At 42.0% G+C, this 20,067-nt stretch overlaps 1 long non-coding RNA gene across 2 annotated transcripts in view; it reads left to right on the forward strand.

Moving 5' to 3' along the window:
- Positions 1 to 20,067, forward strand: part of LOC146437690 (uncharacterized) — a 35,550-nt gene that overhangs the window by 10,551 nt on the left and 4,932 nt on the right. The window contains exon 3 of one of the 2 annotated variants that reach the window (XR_014851500.1): positions 495 to 2,364. The exons of the other annotated variant lie outside the window; for it this stretch is intronic. This is a non-coding gene — a long non-coding RNA (uncharacterized LOC146437690). Of the gene's footprint in view, positions 1 to 494; positions 2,365 to 20,067 lie in introns of those variants that run through there. 2 annotated transcript variants of the gene reach the window in all.

Consider the following 20,067-nt stretch of genomic DNA (forward strand, 5'->3'; position numbering starts at 1 on the left):
CAGTAATTTTTTCTATTACAAATCTAATTATTTATTTTTTTATGACCCACAATTACTTTCATAATTTGACTTATCCATGGCACCTCACTGGAAGACACAGAGCAAACCAGAACCTATTTATAAATGTTCATCATTTACAGTATCACACAGGAACATCCTTACTCTAAGACCCTATTTAAACACTGGAATTAAGAGGTGAATTTGACCAAATGAATACATTTTAGAAGATTAATTTGAGGTGCTGGTGTTCTTTGTGACTGTTTTGGCACATTCTGTATGCATCTTATTCATGCACTTAGTTATCAGAGGAGATACAGCACAAGGTAGGTGAATACGATCGTGAATACTTGTTCTGACACATGGCCAAGGTGTCATAGTGGTGTTTTCTTTCCTATTTCCTTTTTTGCACAAGAAGCTCCATCTCTATTTATTTGACATTTCATTTTTGTTGAACCATATCTTTTGGAAAAGATGGATTTTCCTTTCTTCCTTAGTAAATATAATGTGGGTCCCTTTTTATTCCTGAGACTTCCCTATGACAAAAACCCTAGTGGAGGTGAACATTGGTAGCCCTCCATAGATGGAGGTCATTATGGCAGTCACTGGGAATGTGTGTAAGAAGCAACCATCACAAGGGAAAATAAGAAGCTTTTAAGGCAGAGAACTCCCAGAACAGTATGGCAAACTACTTTGCTAGGGCTGTTTGGAAAATGTGAGACACAATGGTGACTTCACAGCACTGAGGAATACAATCAGCACCCAGTGACCGGCGGAGACACAGCAGGAGATGAGGACTCCAGACTGTCAAGCACTCAGACTGTGAGGCTGTAAAAACCCAGGGCTTCCTTTGTTCAGGGTCCCTCCTCTGAGGCACTGAACTCGAGCTGTTACTTCTGTTATCACGCCATGATTAAATTGTTTTAAGCATCATGATGTCTGAGACTTTGCTGTGGCAATCCTGGGGTCGAGCCAGTGAAGAAATCTGGTCTGACTGTGAATGTGGGGTGTGTAGTGGTAAAGGGACTTCAGTCCCAGGTGCAAGAGTGACTCCTGGATGCTCAGACAGGCAAGTTTGCTCAACAACTGCAATTCTAAGCTCTCAAGGTTTTCATTAGTTTTCACTTGAGAAATAGCCCTGATAAGGTATCTTTATCCATTGCAGTATTTGTACATGTCCTAGACTCTTTTGACTAAACTGCAGCTGTTTGTCTTTTAATCATATTACAAAAATGCAGAGAATCATTTTGAATGAGAATCCAGAAACTGGGATGTGTGTTAATTTATCAGATGTGTCAGGCTGAAGTTCTGTGGAGTTTGTGATAAGGCATTATCATGAGAGATTATTTTACAAAAAGAAATAAAGCCATCATAACTAATCTTTAGGGGTTTATTTAGATAAGAATCTCCTAGGAGACATCAAAGAGTATGACTTAGGTTTTGTATATATGTATTTATAATATTACAGTCCACTCTAGTGGATATTTTCCCAGTGAAAATAAACTTAGCTTTAAAGAAGAAAAGGCAAAGCTTAGGTTGTTCCTATCTGTTTATTTACATTTTGTACTTACGGTATTTATTTATCTTTTGTTATATTTTTGATAGTCTTACATTCTTAATTTTTTTGTATTTTCATTTATATGACAGTATAAATGACAAGTATTTCTCTCCCTGTGAAGGACTAAAATTGTGTCCAGTTAATTTATGCATTTCTAGACTTCCCTGTTAAACAGGAATATCGAATTCTGGGGGTTTCTTCTTCTCAGTTATTTGTTAGATTGTACTGCCATGCTATATGGAACACTTTCAGCTTATCTATATAAGTAGTACCTTGCAGTGAGTATGGAGGTTGTGCTATGTCTTCTTGATTATAGCACACAAATGTGATGGCAAATACAGAGTCTGCTGGGGGAAACTGTCCTTAGGCAGAATTAAACTAATAAAATGGAAAGACAAAGGCCCAATTGGGAGACTGATGGTACATGAATGTCTAAGTTTAGGAGGCACCCAACAAGACCCACGTGTATGCACTGGATTAACAAATAGAAATTCTAAGCTTTGGGAAAACTTTTGAAGCATTTTCTTTTCCAAATACCACCGTTGCAGTTTTGCCCAGATCAGTTTCCACCAGCTGCTCTTCCAGGAGGTGATTTTCCATGGCTAGTCAAATATCCATGGAGAAATACATGCTGAACCTGCTCCAGTTACATGACCAGTGTAGTGACACAGCGAATGACACACGATCAAATGGAGTGGTTTAATGCAGGCAGATAAAGCATATTCTATCTTACTGTGTCTCCCCAAAAGGAAAATCTCCCAGACTCCCCCAATCAAGTTAACTCTCTTCATATCAGACAAGAACATGATCTTTTGACTTCTCAGGTGTCTCAGTAATATGTATGTTTATGACATCTACCCTTAGCTCACATCATTCATGCCTTAGTACATTGTAATATAATGTGATTGGTAAAGTTTGATTTGCAGAGCTTCCAGTGCCAAATGCACTTGGGGAATGGGTAAAAAAAAGCTAATTTCTTCGGTATTATTGTCAAAGAAAGAGTCTTTTCTACTGATTTAAAATATTATCAGGAATTGAAGAGGATTTGCTGTTACATTAGATATAGATCAAGAGTTTGCGAGTTTTTAAAAGTATTTAACCTAAATAACAAAAAGCATTTAGGTGGTATTTTGTATACAAGAGAGGGTTCTGCTGTATGCCTGTGAATTCAAATATGCCTTGCAGGTGTAACTCAGGCACAGAGAGCTAGAGCTGTTCTTGCAGCAGCTTTGCAAAACACAAATTCTTAACAGCTTCTGCTTCAAAGAGAACATACCTTGATCCCATTCCCCCACACAGAAACCCAGTGTTGTTCTGGCAACCTGCCTATTAGAGAGCAGGGCACTCTAATCCTTTCCCAGACACACACTTCCCTCTCAGATGCTTTTTATTCTTAAATCTTGGCCTGTTTTCAGTAAGAAAACTCAGGATTCCATTCTAAATATCTGCTTGAATGTGTATCTCAAGAAAAAAATAAACAAACCAACCCCAACAATAGACAGATTAATTAAACCTCTCTAAATTTTATCTCATTAATCTCTTTAAAGGAGAAAGTCCATGTCTATCACTGTCATAGGATGTACAGACTTAAGCTTTTATTTTCAAGTCTGTAATTTGAGTAATGAATAACATAAGTATTTCATTATCTTATGCCAGAAATACCCTATTTATAAAGTACTGATACAAGTGCTACTTACTTTGTAAAACGCTTTCAGATCTATGGTTTCTGTGAGACTATTACTTTGTATTTTGGTCTGCAAACCTACTTATCAAAATCCATTATCAAAATCCAAATCATACCACCAGTAGTTTTAAATTTTGGGCTTAATTCTTTAATTAAGGTCAGTTGTCTGTCAGTCTGCAGACAGCACCATTGATGTGTAACACTGATGTGTCTCAGAAGTTAGTCCATCTCTTCCCAGCTGCAGCTGCATGTTGTAGTGTTCCTCCTCCCTGCTATCCCTGAGAAATCCTCCTTTCCATTTTAGTGAGTCAGACAACTGTTTCCAAACCAATCTTTGGGTGATGGCTCTGTAAGCAGTGAAGTGAAAAGAGAAGTCTGCTGTGCAAAAAAGCTTCTTTGTTTATTGCTTTTGCTGACTGGCTGAAAGTGAGGTCACAGTAAGCTCGGAGGGCTTGATATAAATGAAATAATTTAACAAAAAAATACATCTTCAGAAAGATGACACTGCAAAATGTCACACTTACCAATCTCACATTCATACCTTTAATAGTTGTCATTAAAATGTAATTATATATGAATGAAAATGTATATGGTTTCCAGATTTATGCAACTCAAGCATATTACTAGTGTAGTTTTACATGAAAATGCACCAAGGTATTCTCAGCCAGCATCAAAATTAATTAATGAAAGCTAATAATTTCAATTCCTAGGGTCATCACAACTTTGCTGATATTGAGAAATCTCCCAGGGGCACAGAGCCATAAAATAGTGGCAGAATTCTCTTTCTGCTGCTGGCACAAGGAGGGATGGATGTGCCCTTTACACAGGCTCACTGATTCCTTTGACTATGGATGCATTTGTATGTATAAAAGCAATAGTTAGTCTCTAAGAAAGTTCAAGAGCCATAGATTATCAAATATTGTTTATGTTAGCTAATTTAAATGTTAAATAAAATTTAGATTATATCTGCCATTCCTATGCCAGGAATCAGGTGTAAAAGCTCAAAAATAGCAATCATCTTAAATGCATGCAGCTAGATTAGCCTTTAGCTCCACAGTTCAAGGCATTGATGCCATTAACTTCAAACATGCAATGTAAAATTGTCTAAGATGACAAGAAAACAAGGTTCTGTTATTTTTCATTAATGTGTCACAGCAATGCAGGGATTCTTGGGCTTGTTTTTCTTGGATTTTAACATATGGTGTTATACATCTAGTAAAGTGTGAGTGGGAAGGTGGATGCATGTTCACATAGTTTTTTCAAAAGCAAGAATTACTAACTAGGAGAGTGGAGATCAGAAGTCAAAATTTGCTTCAATATAGGCAGTGAAGAGTAGCAGTGTTTTTGTGCTGATCTGTGGAAACCTGTGCAGAAGAAATAAAAATGGCATCTTAGGTGTTTATAAGCGAACAAAACACTTCTGTTTTCCTGTTATCTCTGAACAAGGGCTAAGCTGGTTAGCTGCTCTTTTACCCAAGAGTAATAACTTCCACAGTGATGCTGATTTTTTTATTTGTCCTTTACCACTGCAAAGCATGAGTCTTCTTCCCTTTCCTTGCTTGGAGTACATCCTTCAGGGATCTGTTTGTCATGATTCCTGCTTTTCCACTGAAGCTTGACCCTTTTAACAAGGCCTATATGGACTAATTTGCAATAAAAAAGTATGGATTTTTTGAGTATCGACAGGTTTCTGACTTTTACCTATTGTACTGAGCCATGTTTGTAAATTTGAAGCTGAAACATTAGCAAATATTGCAATATTGTAAATTTTTACTTGTTATTCAAAATTAGTATTAATAAAGGCATGTTCATGGATGACTAAGAAAAAAAATTGAAATGCAATTGAAAAAAAAATAGTCCAAGAAGGAACAAAGTCTTGCTGACCTATGCTTTAAAATAACAATGTTCTGAATGGTGGCCTCAGGCAGATAGTTACATGTGGAGTGATGGGAATAGACTACTGGAAATAATTATAAAAAATTGATGAGTTGATAACATAATGCTATAAAGCATCAGCTGCATCAGTAGCTTTTTAGAACACAGGAAACTTTGAAATATTGACACAAAAATGCTTGGAATGGCTGGAAGGGATCCGATTCAAAAAAGCAGGGATATAAAGCTTAAAACAAGAGGCAGACTAAACTGCTGGTTAAGTTATCCTTTTAACTGAGCTGACTTTTATTAGACTGAATTCCTGTAAGCCATCTAGTGCATAAAAATAAAGCAAAAGTGTAACTGAAACTACATTTTGTAGCATACCATCTTTCCTTTCAATTTAAGTAAAGGATGGTTTGAACAGTAGAAGTGGAATTTTTGAGAGGAGGGGTTTTCAAGACTAGAATGTCAGTGGTAAACAGTTTGAGAAAAGCAGACAGTTTTTAAGATCTCTCTTATGATTTGTTTTTCTCCTTGCAAAGAAGAAACAAAACAGAGTAACATCACTGGGGTTGTTTTGAAGTGCAATAGCAAGATTTTAACTGTGCGTGTGTAACTGTCTGTATGGCAAAAGTACTCTTTTTTTACTAGGAAGAGGGTGAGAGAAATAATATGAAGTTTTCATTTGTAAGATGATGTTCATGGTGATAATGGCTGTAAGTTGTCCTTATCTTTCTAAAAAGTTTTTTTTTGACAAGCCTTGTCCAAATCAGGAAAAAGAGTCACTAACAATATTATCAATAAATGAAAATAAATGTAAAAGGCCACTAGTACCTGAAACAAAATTATAGGTATTCCCTTTCAACCTATCATTGCTCTTTTTCATTATTCCAATAAAAATAATAAAAAAATATTTTCTTCTCCATCTTCCTGTTTATCACTGCACATATAATACCCTAGCGATACTTATTAATTTATGGCCTTAACAGACACACAGGAAAGTTGTGCAGTACCTTGTTCTAAACAATACAGTAACTTGGTCAAATAAATAAATTAATCAACTCTGCACACACTGAGTGAAAAGAGCACAGCTCTGGTTTTGGTAGGTAATACAGGTTGGTGGGTAAAACAGATTTAAGTGCTAAGTTATACTGATACCACACAACAGATGATAGGTTGTAAAAATATGAAGTTTTTTCTCCTTTGCTGGGAAATTGTAGAATTCAAAAGAGCTTTCCTGATACATTCATGCATGAAAACTTCATGGACCCAGTCTGTAGTGTGTTTAACCTCTAATGAGACATCAGAGTTTCACAGTGTGGTGAAAACACACAGAACCTTGTTATTGCAAGTACTAAGATAATAAAATACCTATTTTTAACACTATTCATAAACTGTGCATCATAGACAGAGATCATTGCTAGCTCTTGAGGAAGAGATTTGGATTGTGAGCCTTCATTGCCATAAATGCCAGAAAGCAGGTCCTGGTCCCTTGTATGGCTGTACCAGATGAGGTCAAGAGGACATGATCTTAAAATAGTTAAATACTATCTACATTACCAACAACCAGCTGTCTCAAGATGCCAGCACATATTATATCCATCTGGAAGCCTAATTTCCAAGTAACAGAGGTTTAAGAAACCCTGTCTGAGCTGAATCAGCTGTATAGGTGCTACAGCTGTATGGCATCTTTTTGCTTGCCCCAGCTCACTGTGGAACTCTGGTGGCAAGTCTCCAAAACTGCTTTGTGTTCCAGTTCAATAGACAGCAAATGTGAGGCTTTATATGGGAGAATTTTCTGCTGCTCTTGGGACAATGACTTTTCATTGCTCGGGAATGTGCTGCTTATGCGGCTGTTTTGTAGCTGTAAATTGTTTTAAGCCATTACTAGTACTGAAGCTGGATTTGAATGGATGACTAAGCTAAGTGGCAATGCAAATTCCCCCACACTTGGAAACTCTGTTCATAATAAACAGTTCTAACTGATCTCTGAATGCAAAATATTGTGAGCCAACAAACTTGATAAATTCCGTAAACAGACTTGCTTGTTCAGATAGCCAGCTGGAGCAACTTCATTACGAAATTCCTTAATATGTAAAGCTTTTAGCTTGGATATTGTCACAGCTGTCTCTGTGTTGCAATGTTAAAACTGCTACAAAAAATTTACAGATTTTATTTTCATTTTCATTCACCTGTTTTCTAATGATGGAGTTCAGTTACAAGGTTAAGAAACAAGCTACCTTTACAATCTTGCAATTGCTATGAAAATGTTACCATTCTTTTTGAATTTTTGTCTGCTTGGGTTTTTTAAGATGTAGTTAAGCTATGAGAGTTGGAGGCATGCTAACTTTACATGTGCAGGAACAGATCAAAACAATTTAAAACACAGAATTTGTATTTTGTTTCACTAGCTTTCTTTAACTTATTCAGGCTTGTTTTCTACTCATGCTTACCCACACAGCACCACCAAACAATCCACCACACATTCCCTAGCCTTGTGAGCTCCCAGAAAACCACTGCAGGAATTTATCAATGAAATGAGCAGCAGTCTGAAGGCTGTATACACCTGCACAAGGAACTGGGGTTTAGTTACTATCCTACCATTCTTACTGTCTCCTGGCCTGCCACAGATTCTTGCCTTTATTCTGGCTGTCAAAGCTGCAGAAAGAACATTGGTTCCAGAGAGAAATTTGTGCCTTCTGGGTACTTGGCACCAGGCAGAGAATTCTGTCATTCCTGGAGAGCTTAGACATCAGCACAGCGCAGGGATTGATCAAATGGGGCTGGGTGCCAGCGTGATAAGGATATCAGCACTAAAAATATAATTATATTTGTTGCATTGTTTTGATGATGTGGGAATCAAAATAATGACCATCTGAATGGTGCTTTTCATTGAAGGCATCTCTGGCCAGAGTTTCCAGTCAGAGGTTTATAAGGTGTGGTGCTTATTTTGGAGTTTGTTGATATTCCATTTTCCCTGCCAATCAAAATGTACACTATTAGTGATTGAAATAGAGCAATCAATGTTATATAAAGACCTATTTTTCTTGGAGCAAGAGAAAAGGGGGGCAGGTATGGAAGTCAGGTAATGAAGGCACTATTTTGGCACCTACAGTACATCAAAATTCTTGTTCATTTAAAGAAATAAACTGTTACTGTAACTTGGGCAATATCCATTGCCCGAAAGGAGGATCAAATATGGGCACTTTTTCATGCACTTGTGGCATTATGAGTAGCTGTAACTACTCATAATGTAACTTTTGGCAGGGACATTAACACATTACATTACATTAATCACAGTACATTAAATAAGTCCAGGTTACCTGTAATCTTTATATCACAAATGATCTAGCATGGGTCATAAATTCTATAAATTTGAGGTTGCCTAAAATAGAGAGCAAAATGATCAGTCACTCTCATAACCTGATCTAGCCTGGGTAAACACAAAAAAAGAGTTGTGACAGGAACTAAAGGAAAATATGGTTCATTTAGTCTTTTATAAATTGATAAACTCTTGCGGCTTGAAAGGAATGACCCTTTCAAAACAAAGTAATCAAATCCATCTCTTGTCAGTTTGGGGAGATTTATAATTGTAAGCTGATGATTTTTTAGCAATACTGTCAGTCTGCTTTTCAGATCAATGCCAATGAAATATTTTGTTTACGATTTAACCTCCAGTTCCCCTGGAATTTGTGAGTTTTAATACTAGAAGTAGTTATGTCTAACTCTATTGATCCACTGGTAAATTAAATGGCAAACAAAACCAACCATATTATTTTGTCAAAATGCTCTCAATAGGAAGCAAAGTTCTTTATTTTAACAGGATATGTTGCACTGAAATGAAAAGAAAGTTTCATTTCAAGAATGATCTTTTGAAAAACAGACTTTCACATAGCTAGATTTATTTGATGGGAATAGTACAAAGGTAATAAAACTGAAATTGTATATAGAATTTCTTTCCCCTGGAATAAAGACAAAAGACCCCCAAAAAGGTGTAAAACCTACCTAAAATGCACATGTGATAAATTTATTCCAACATAGTATTTTCTTTTTTCTTCAAGTAGTTAATGAATAACTTTTCTATTTGAAATTATAGGGTTTATGTATTTTTATTTCATGCCAAATCCTCTACTGATCTCTGAAATACTGTGTATAAACAGGTACTGTGTACAGTCTGTATATTCACAGTGAGATTACTGTGGTACAAAAGTACAATGACCACTTGGATAAAGAGCTTCAGAAGAAAGGGAAAGGGTGTCTATTAAATAAGTAACAATCTTGAGGGGATATTTCCAGTGATGAGTAAATTAATATTTCAGCCACATACCAGATCATAGAATCATTTACATTTGAAAAGACATGTAAGATTATCAGTTTAAGATTATCAGTGTGTTGACCTTAAAGCCCACCACTTTAAGAAAATCAGTAGGAGAGTAGACTCCTAGGTGATGATGGTCACATAAAAGTCTATTCTTCTGAGGCATGATAATTCTAAAAGACAAAAGAGTTAACAAAAAAGTATATATTTTTTTAACAATCCAAGCCTGTATGTAATACTAAACAACGATTTTAAATTTTTATCTTGATCACACCAGCTTGAAGGGCTTGCATCAATACTGGCCTCTTAACAAATTTCCAGGGATTCAGATTTGTGCAGTTTACAAAAGCCAGTTGTTACAGAGTTTATAATTTGTAAATATTTCTTTTAAATGGTATTGGTATTTACGCTTGAGGCAACATGTGAAAATTGATATTTTTATGATGAAATTCTACCTGCTACAAATAGGACTTCAGGATTCCTTTTAAAGGCAATCATGTGCCTTTGAGATGCTCCCATCTGTCTCTGTGAGCAAAATTATTGATGTAATGAAAAAAAGCACCGTGACATAAATAACACGTTTGTAAATCTTACATTTTAGATTCTTTTAACCCTTAAGGGTATGGTTTTTTAAGCAATTTTTAAAGTTTCCTCAAGTACTTTACTGTGTCTGAAGCACTGGGTAGAAGTGAGGCTACATGTCCTTGCAGGATCAGATGGGCTGTGACTGAGGAGTTTTCCCTGCTACTCCAGGTCTTTGTGCAGGTTGTGTGCCATCCCAGTGGATGGCACACAACCACCTGGAAACACAGGCTAAAAATGCCTGTGTTATTACCTGGAATTACCTGGAAACACAGGCTAAAAATGCTATGGTAAAGTTATTTAAATTAAAGCTATTCATAATTTCAGCATTCTGGGAGCAGAATCTGAAATTCTTTGGGGAGATATTTCTGAAGTCAAGTATATACCTTGTGGTGATCTGGTGAAAAAGCTATGTAAGTTGAGCAAGTTGCAAAGGCTCTGAAGTAAAATATGTGTGTGCATGGTAACAATTAGTGGTAATATTCTCCTCATACCCATACTCATTCAGAGAGCAGTGTTCCACTAATACAGAGATATGTCAGATAAAATGTCCTCATTTATTGCACAGGTGTAGGGGGGATGTACTCTGTAACATCAATGTGTGATAATTACTGTACTCTCTCCTTAAATATTTCCCTTACAGGCTTTGTGAATGTTATCTTTATATTTGTCACTCATTATTATAAACTTATATAAGTATATTATACATTTTTATGTATACATTTTATGTTTACAGTACATTATAAACTTACACTTATTAAGAGCGAAAGCCAAGTATAACATGATTCAAAACAAGAAAACAATTTGTTTACTGTGTATATATGACACGTTACAGAAACATTTATGCAGGGAGCTCAGATTTCAGGAGTAGGTATAGCTTACTGATTTATTTTCTTTTACTTCTCACTGTGACTTACTGTTGATACTGATAAACTCTGTTCTGTTCAGCATGTGCACAAGAACATGACTTGGAAACTTGCAACTCTACCCAGCTCTATGACAGGATTATATGAAAATTTGCTCTTGCTGTTTCCACAGATCTTATTGATGTGAAAAATAAAGCAAATGGAAGGAACAGGATTATGGTTTCACAGAAAATTTAGATTTTTACTGACTTCTATTTTGGTCTAGATCTGCTTAAAGTTGCAATTTCAGATTTTCCTATTTACCGAGAGGAGGTAGAATTCTGTTTCAAAAGCACCAAAACATGTAATGAGGCAGCCTCTGCTACTTCATTGGCATTCTTGTCAGAGATACTGCTGCTTTTGGCAGACAAGCTGACAAGAATACCAATGTCACTGAGCAGGCAGGTTGTTCCCAAAATCTGTAAGTCTGGCAGTTTATCCCAAAATGACCACGTTCTAATCCATGCTCTTTCATTTGAAGCCACACTCTTCGAGTCTATGAACTTTTTTTCTTTCTTCTGTTTTGGGAGAAGGGAACTGTGCTTTGAGAAACACCAGTGTTCAGATGGATTGACAGGATAGAATATATTGTACTGCTCCATCATAACAAAGCTCAAATTTCTACCACTAACAAGTGTTAATGCCCTTCAGAGTTTCAGCAAGATCTTTTACAACTCTTCCTGATATCAACAGATTTTATTAGTGTCACTGATTGGGTCAGTTGCCTCTGCCTAAGGTTCCCATGGCTTCTGAACTCTAAGATACAAATTTTCTGTCATTATAATGCAAAATATATAAGCACTGCTCAGAGCCTGGAGATCTTTGTACCAGAGCATGCAAATTTTCATTTATTTTTGCCATCTGCAGTGAACCCCTTGTCTCCAGCGAGAGAAAGGGCAAAGGTGGTTACAGAGTGGCACCTTGTCTTGGTTTGAAAGACAGGTGTCTGCCAAGAGAGGTTGAACCCTCCCTTAGAACAGAGAATGTGATTTTTTTTTCCCTCCCTCCGAATTATTTAATTTTGTAAATCAAGGGCTTTCAGGCAAAGGTATGGGAAAAAAGGAATATCAGTTCTTTACTAGTAACTATAAACAAACAATAACAATAATAGCAACCACAACTAGAACCAGAAAACCAATAGCAGATAACTTGTGAGCTGCTGAGCCTTCTCCCGTGTGGTGTAATCACGGTCACAGCCAGCAGGGGCGCTGTTGAGCTCCCGGCCGGGCAGGGCAGGTGCGATGACTCCCAAGCAGCTGCAGGTGGCGCTGTGGCGCAGGGTCAGGTCAGCGTCGGGGAGCTGCAATGGCGGACAGGCTGAGAAACACGCAGGGCAGCGAAACAGCTCGGAGCAGCGAGAAAGCAGGGCAGCAGGGGCGGGCGCCGGCTCTCTCTCTCTCTCTCTCTCCCTGGCCAGTGAGGATTTCTGCAGTCACAGCAGACGCCGCGGTCTCGTGCGGCAGAGGGCGGGGGCAGGCAGCAGAGGCCGCGGGGCTCTCCCGGCAGCAGCCGCGAGGGAACGCAGCCCAGGGGGAAAACGTGCCCTTCCCCGTGGGGAGAAAGGTTGAATCAAAGCTCACCCAGCCAGGAGAAGAGAAAAAAACAGGGCACAGTTGGATTCGCTTTGATCCCAGGCAAAGAGCAGAAAAAGAGCAGCCTCTCCCCTCAGTGTCCGAACCACGAGTGAGAGTTCCCAGGGCTGGCTCTTCCCTTACCGTGCCCTCCCAAGCACACCTTTTGTGTTTTACAAAAGACTTGATGGCTCTAAAACACCCAACTATTTGTTGCTTAGTAACAGGAATGGGAAGAAATTCCAAAGGTACTCAACCCCTGACATCATCCACCCCGAATTTTTTCCCATTCCAACATGTGACATTGAGTTTAAACATTTAAATTATATACACACATGCATTACTCTAATTATATACATATACACATACAGATATGGATACAGGCACAGTGTTATGGGCAAGTCAACCCCAACTAAGGTCTCCCTGAGGTATGCATCGTGTCTCTCCATCCTTTTGCATCACCCACCAGGTACACCCTGGACCCTGAGCGAAAACAACCCCACGGGTGGGTTTGTCTTTGCTTGAGGCGGAATTAATCCAAACAGTTTTCCCTAGCATGCCTCTCATGTGTACCACTGGAACTTTATCCCCATCTGCTGTTTGCAGGGGTTCAGATTGGGCAGGGCCAGCTCGGTTGGTGGAACCTCGGGTGTTAACTAGCCAGGTGGCCTTGGCTAAATGTTGTTCCCAACCTTTAAAAGTCCCCCCGCCTAAAGCTTTCAAGGTGGTTTTTAGCAGACCATTGCATCGCTCCACTTTGCCAGCATCAGGTGCATGATAAGGAATGTGGTACACCCACTCAATGCCATGTTCCCTAGCCCAGGTGTTTAGGAAGCTATTTTTAAAATGAGTCCCGTTGTCTGACTCAATTCTCTCAGGGGTCCCATGCCTCCACAGGACTTGGTTTTCAAGGCCCAGGATGGTGTTACGAGCAGCGGCATGAGGCACAGGGTAGGTTTCCAGCCACCCCGTGGTGGCTTCTACCATTGTGAGCACGTAGCGCTTGCCATGGCGGGTTTGAGGCAGTGTGATGTAATCAATCTGCCAGGCCTCTCCAAACTTATATTTTGACCACCTTCCACCATACCACAGGGGTTTCACCGGCTTGGCTTGCTTGATGGCAGCACATGTCTCACAATTATGGATTACCTGGGAGATACAGTCCACGGTTAGATCCACCCCTCGGTCTCGTGCCCACTTGTAGGTGGCATCCCTGCCCTGATGGCCAGAGGCATCATGGGCCCATCGAGCTAGGAACAGCTCCCCCTTGTGTTGCCAATCCAAATCTATTTGTGACACTTTTATCTTTGCAGCCTTATCCACCTGTTCATTGTTTCGGTGTTCCTCATTAGCTCGGCTCTTGGGGACATGGGCATCTACATGACGGACTTTCACAGGTAGCTTCTCCACCCTAGTGGCAATGTCCCGCCATTCATCAGCAGCCCAGATTGGTCTTCCTCTACGCTGCCAGCTGGCTTTTTTCCACCTTTCCAACCAACCCCATAGAGCATTGGCTACCATCCATGAATCAGTGTAGAGGTAAAGCTTTGGCCACTTCTCTCTTTCAGCAATGTCCAGGGCCAGCTGAACGGCTTTGAGTTCAGCAAGTTGACTCGATCCCCCCTCTCCTTCTGCAGCCTCTGCGACCCGTCGTGTGGGGCTCCATACAGCTGCTTTCCACTTCCTATTTGCCCCCACAATACGACAGGAACCATCAGTGAACAGAGCATAGCGTGTTTCATCTTGTGGCAGTTGGTTGTAAGGTGGAGCTTCCTCTGCGTGAGTCACTTGTTCCTGCTCCTCTTCATCCGTGAGGCCAAAGTCTTCACCTTCGGGCCAATTTGTAATTATTTCTAAGATCCCAGGGCGATTCGGGTTTCCAATACGGGCGCGCTGTGTAATGAGAGCAATCCATTTGCTCCATGTGGCATCAGTGGTGTGGCGGGTTGAGGGAACCTTTCCCTTGAACATCCACCCCAGCACTGGCAGTCGGGGTGCAAGGAGAAGTTGTGCTTCCATGCCAATTACCTCTGAGGCGGCTTGGACACCTTCATAGGCTGCTAGAATTTCCTTCTCGGTGGGAGTGTAGTTGGCTTCGGACCTTCTGTAACTTCAGCTCCAGAATCCCAGTGGTCGGCCTCGAGTCTCGCCAGGCACCTTCTGCCAAAGGCTCCAGGACAGACCATGGCTCCCGGCTGCAGAGTAAAGCACATTCTTCACTTCTGGTCCTGTCCTGACTGGGCCAAGGGCTACTGCATGAGCGATCTCCTGCTTGATCTGAGCAAAGGCTTGTTGCTGTTCAGGGCCCCAGTGGAAATCATTCTTCTTGCGGGTCACCAGGTAGAGAGGACTCACAATCTGGCTGTACTCGGGGATATGCATCCTCCAGAAACCTATGGCGCCTAGGAAGGCTTGCGTCTCCTTCTTGTTGGTTGGTGGGGACATCGCTGTGATCTTGTTGATGACTTCGGTAGGAATCTGACGTCGGCCATCTTGCCACTTCACTCCTAGGAACTGGATCTCTTGGGCAGGTCCCTTGACTTTGCTCTTCTTGATGGTGAAGCCGGCTTCCAGGAGAATTTGGATGATTTTCTCTCCTTTCTCAAACATTTCTTCCGCTGTGCTCCCCCACACAATGATGTCGTCGATGTACTGCAGATGTTCCGGAGCCTCACCCTTTTCCAGATCAGTCCATGGCAGATGGTGGGACTGTGCTTCCACCCCTGGGGCAGTCGGTTCCAGGTATACTGCACACCCCTCCAGGTGAAAGCAAACTGAGGTCTGCACTCTGCTGCCAGAGGAATGGAGAAAAATGCATTGGCAATGTCAATAGTGGCATACCACTTTGCTGCCTTGGACTCTAGCTCATACTGGAGCTCCAGCATGTCTGGCACAGCAGCACTCAGAGGTGGAGTCACCTCATTCAAGGCGCGATAGTCCACAGTCAATCTCCATTCTCCGTCAGATTTGCGCACAGGCCAGATGGGGCTGTTAAAGGATGAGTGGGCCTTGCTGACCACCCCTTGGCTCTCCAGCTCACGGATCATCTTGTGGATGGGAACCACAGCATCTTGATTAGTCCTGTATTGCCGGCGGTGCACTGTTGAGGTGGCAATGGGTACTTTTTGGTCCTCCACCTTCAAAAGTCCGACTGCAGAAGGGTTCTCTGATAGTCCAGGCAAGGTGTTCAATTGCCTCACGCCCTCTGCCTTGACAGCAGCTATTCCAAAAGCCCACTTGAGTCCTTTCGGGTCTTTGAAATAGCCGTTACAGAGGAAGTCCATGCCTAGAATACATGGAGCCTCTGGACCAGTCACAATGGGATGTTTTTGCCACTCCTTCCCAGTCAGGCTCACCTCGGCTTCAACCAGGGTCAACTGCTGTGATCCCCCTGTCATGCCAGCAATAGAAACAGATTCTGCTCCCGCAAGTCCCGATGGCATTAGGGTACACTGCGCACCTGTATCAACTAGTGCTTCATATTTTTGTGGCTCTGATGCGCCAGGCCATCGAATCCACACAGTCCAAAAAACACGGTTTTCCCGTACCTCTACCTGGCTAGAGGCAGGGCCCCTCTAGCACTGGTTATCGTTCCCTTCCTTGTCATACATTCCAGAGGTTCCTTCAAGGGGATCTGACCCACCATCTTCCCTTCTATTGTACCTAGCAGGTCGGCCACGGGAAGCTGAGGCTACCTTTGCTTTAGCAGAACCCCCTCGGCCAGCGTTTCCCTCCTTAAGCTGACGCACTCGTGCTGCCAGGGCAGTAGTGGGCTTCCCATCCCACCTCCTCATGTCTTCCCCATGGTCATGCAGAAAAAACCAAAACTCAGCTCGTGGGGTGTACCCTCTCTCCCTAGCTGGGAGACGTCGGGCTCTGGTATTGGGGCTTGTGACTCTCACTGGTGCCACATTGATCCTCCTCATCTCATCCCTAATCTCCTCCCTCAGGTCCTTCATCTCCTCTTTCATCTCCTCCCTGAGGTCTTTAACCACAGCAGAGACCCGAGCCTGCATCGGGTCACTGATCACACTTGCATAATACCTGAGCCTGTCAGCTATTGAACCCACCGTCTCTCGATTGCCATCAACATTAATAGTTGCAAGGAAAGGGGCATGATGGTCTGGCCCTCGCCTTATAAAGCTCCACAACATCTGCCCGGTGCACCTGACCTTATCAGGGTCATTTTCGTGCTGTCCATGCCCCGCAAAGAGCACCTCCATTATGGCTGCTTCTCTCAGCTGTTGGATCCCTTCCTCAATGGTCTTCCAGGACAATTTACGGTGGGGATCCTGCATTCTGTCTCTGTTGGCAAACTTCTCTCTTACACCCATTAAAAGCTTCTCCCAGAGAGAAAGGGGCCCTGTCTCCCTCGCGAACACTTTGTCAACAGCCGGGTCTTGGGCCAAGGGTCCCAAATTCCTTGCTTCATTATTATCCAGCTGCACTCCTGGGCCCATAAGGTCCCAAACCCGAAGTAACCAGGTTAGGAAAGCTTCGTGCGCCCGTCTCTTAACATCATCTCGCAGATTACGGAGAGTATCGAAGTGGAAGGACTCAGTGATGATTATGGGCTCAGATTCTACTGCTGGTTGTGAGGGCAATGGCTCCCCATCATCATTAACTGGGCGTACTGATTTGGTCTTATACTTTGTACGCACCACAGGGGCAACTTTGGCTGGCTGTGGCTGCTCTTGGGATTCAGCTGGAACCTGGATGGTCACAACATCTGTGGGTTCCACTGCTGCACCATCAGACTCTTTCCCTTTGGGGCGAGGAGAGGGTTTTACACCTGCTAGGGAGATGTATTCCTTCAGCTGGTGTATTCTGTGTATTTCTTCTACTAGCACCCCCACCCATTCTGGACGGTTTGTTTCTGAGGCAGGCTGTTGGACAGGGTCAGGCTGTGGGGTATCCCCAGGCTCTGCGACAGCCTTGGGCTCTGTGGCTGCATCCCTATTCCCTGGCACAGGTGTTGGAGTGGTTACCCAGGGTATTTTCACCTTATCCCGGAATGCAAGGTAGGATAAACCTATCAGCCACAGCAACACCAGGCACTGTATGATATCATAAGCGTTTAGAGAGTTTCCAAACCTTTCGAGCATTAGTTGAGTAGGCCCAAAGTAATGAATAAAAGGTTGAGAAAAACCTTCTCCTGGTGTTATCTCCTCACAAAAGGTACCATTACCAAACAAACTCCAAAAACATGTACTGATGGTGTCAAAAAACTGTAGCCATGTGCCTGCCGTTAAAATGAACTGAAAGATCCAGAAATTCTTCACCTTATTGGCCCATTGTGCAAACTGGATGACAGCCACAATAACCTTAGTTATAGGACCCATGTTTAGGTAGGGAGCTGCAAATGGGAAAAATGTGGTCACAATTATGTGCCAACCAAACCAGGGTATACTCAGCATAGTACCACTTAATGACGTTTTCATGTTCATCACACTAAGATAGGTCTCACAGAAACTGGTATTCCTTTTTCTTCCAATGCCCTCGAGCCCCACGTTGGGTGCCAAGATCTGTCTTGGTTTGAAAGACAGGTGTCTGCCAAGAGAGGCTGAACCCTCCCTTAGAACAGAGAATGTGATTTTTTTTTTCCCTCCCTCCGAATTATTTAATTTTGTAAATCAAGGGCTTTCAGGCAAAGGTATGGGAAAAAAGGAATATCAGTTCTTTACTAGTATCTATAAACAAACAATAACAATAATAGCAACCACAACTAGAACCAGAAAACCAATAGCAGATGATTTGTGAGCTGCTGAGCCTTCTCCCGTGTGGTGTAATCACGGTTGCAAGCAGCAGGGGCGCTGTTGAGCTCCCGGCCGGGCAGGGCAGGTGCGATGACTCCCGAGCGGCTGCAGGTGGCGCTGTGGCGCAGGGTCAGGTCAGCGTCCGGCAGCTGCAATGGCGGACAGGCTGAGAAATGCAGGGCAGCGAAACAGCTCGGAGCAGTGAGAAAGCAGGGCAGCAGGGGCGGGTGCCGGCTCTCTCTCTCTCCCTGGCCAGCGAGGCAGGGAGGATTTCTGCAGTCACAGCAGACGCCGCGGTCTTGTCCGGCAGAGGGCGGGGGCAGGCAGCAGAGGCCGCGGGACTCTCCCGGCGGCAGCCACGAGGGAACGCAGCCCAGGGGGAAAACGTGCCCTTCCTCGTGAGGAGAAAGGTTGAATCAAAGCTCACCCAGCCAGGAGAAGAGAAAAAAAACAGGGCACAGTTGGATTCTCTCTGGTCCAAGGCGAAGAGCAGAAAAAGAGCAGCCTCTCCCCTCAGTGTCCGAACCACGAGAGAGAGTTCCCAGGGCTGGCTCTTCCCTTACCGTGCCCTCCCAAGCACACCTTTTGTGTTTTACAAAAGACTTGATGGCTCTAAAACACCCAACTATTTGTTGCTTAGTAACAGGAATGGGAAGAAATTCCAAAGGTACTCAACCCCGGACACACCTGAAAATAGCCAGCAGCCTGTTAGTGTCATTTGCTCACATCCATGCTGCAGCTCTGCCCAAGTCCACAGAGTCCACCTCACCTGGCTGTATTTTTCTGGTGGGTTGCCTGTGTCTGACTAGCCATTACCTCAGGACAGATCATAGAAACCCTTTAGTAACACACATCAGCTGGGGAGTGCAGCTGAAAGGAGCCTTTGCAAGAGAGTGCTGAGGTAGAAATAAAAGCACAAACACAGCTACACTGAGGGAATACCCAGAGCAAATGTTCTGAAAGCTGATACAGTGAAATACTCTCATGAAATATTTTACCAATGACCCTGTGTGCCTGAGCAAAGGTTTACTTGGCTTTCTTCATTCACTGTAAATAATCAGATCCTCCAGTGTTCTTCCAGTAATTCCAGTAGATTGTAGTTGTTTGTACTCATTACTGGTATGTATCTGTCTGCTGAATTACATTTCAGAAGCAAACTGAAGACCTATAACAAAAAATCTTTTAGTCACTTTCATGATCAATATATTATCCCTACCTCTTTAACATAAACAAATTCAGTGCTGTGTAAGTGTAGGTAGAATCTTTTTTAAGAATATGCCTGCTACCAAAAGGAGATTAAAATTGACATTTTAACTGTAGGTCCTTCTAGCTTAGGAACAGATCATTAAAATACTTTTAATTATAAAAATTGCTTAGGTGTCTCATTCTATGAAAAATAATATTTTACAGAGGGTTGGGCAGTGTCTATTCAACAGAAGAGTTGACACAGATTAATCTGCCCACTGGGATGCCAGTCAGACAAATTGATTCCTGCCATGTTCTGATATGCTTAGCACTGAATCTGACTTACTGTCACAGTTCTCTAAGTCAAGTGGGATTGATACCCTTAAAACAGCTCCACTTGTTTTTCTTGGTCCTTTATTTAATTCAATTAGAGTTAGTGAAATTACATTTTCTATCTTTGCTGTGCAGACCCACAGAGTAAAAAGCTGTCTTTGATGCACTATGAGCTCAGGATTTTAATCTAGCCAGATAAATTGCACAATGATATCTTTCATGACAGTCTCAGTAGCTGGGCTACAGGAGTTGCTTGAGAAGCATAAATTAGCCCAGGTACTTCATTAACAAAAATCTTACTCT

Source organism: Lichenostomus cassidix, chromosome 4, assembly GCF_008360975.1.
Source record: "Lichenostomus cassidix isolate B80296 chromosome 4, HeHo_3.0, whole genome shotgun sequence".
Taxonomy (NCBI): Eukaryota; Metazoa; Chordata; class Aves; order Passeriformes; family Meliphagidae; genus Lichenostomus; species Lichenostomus cassidix.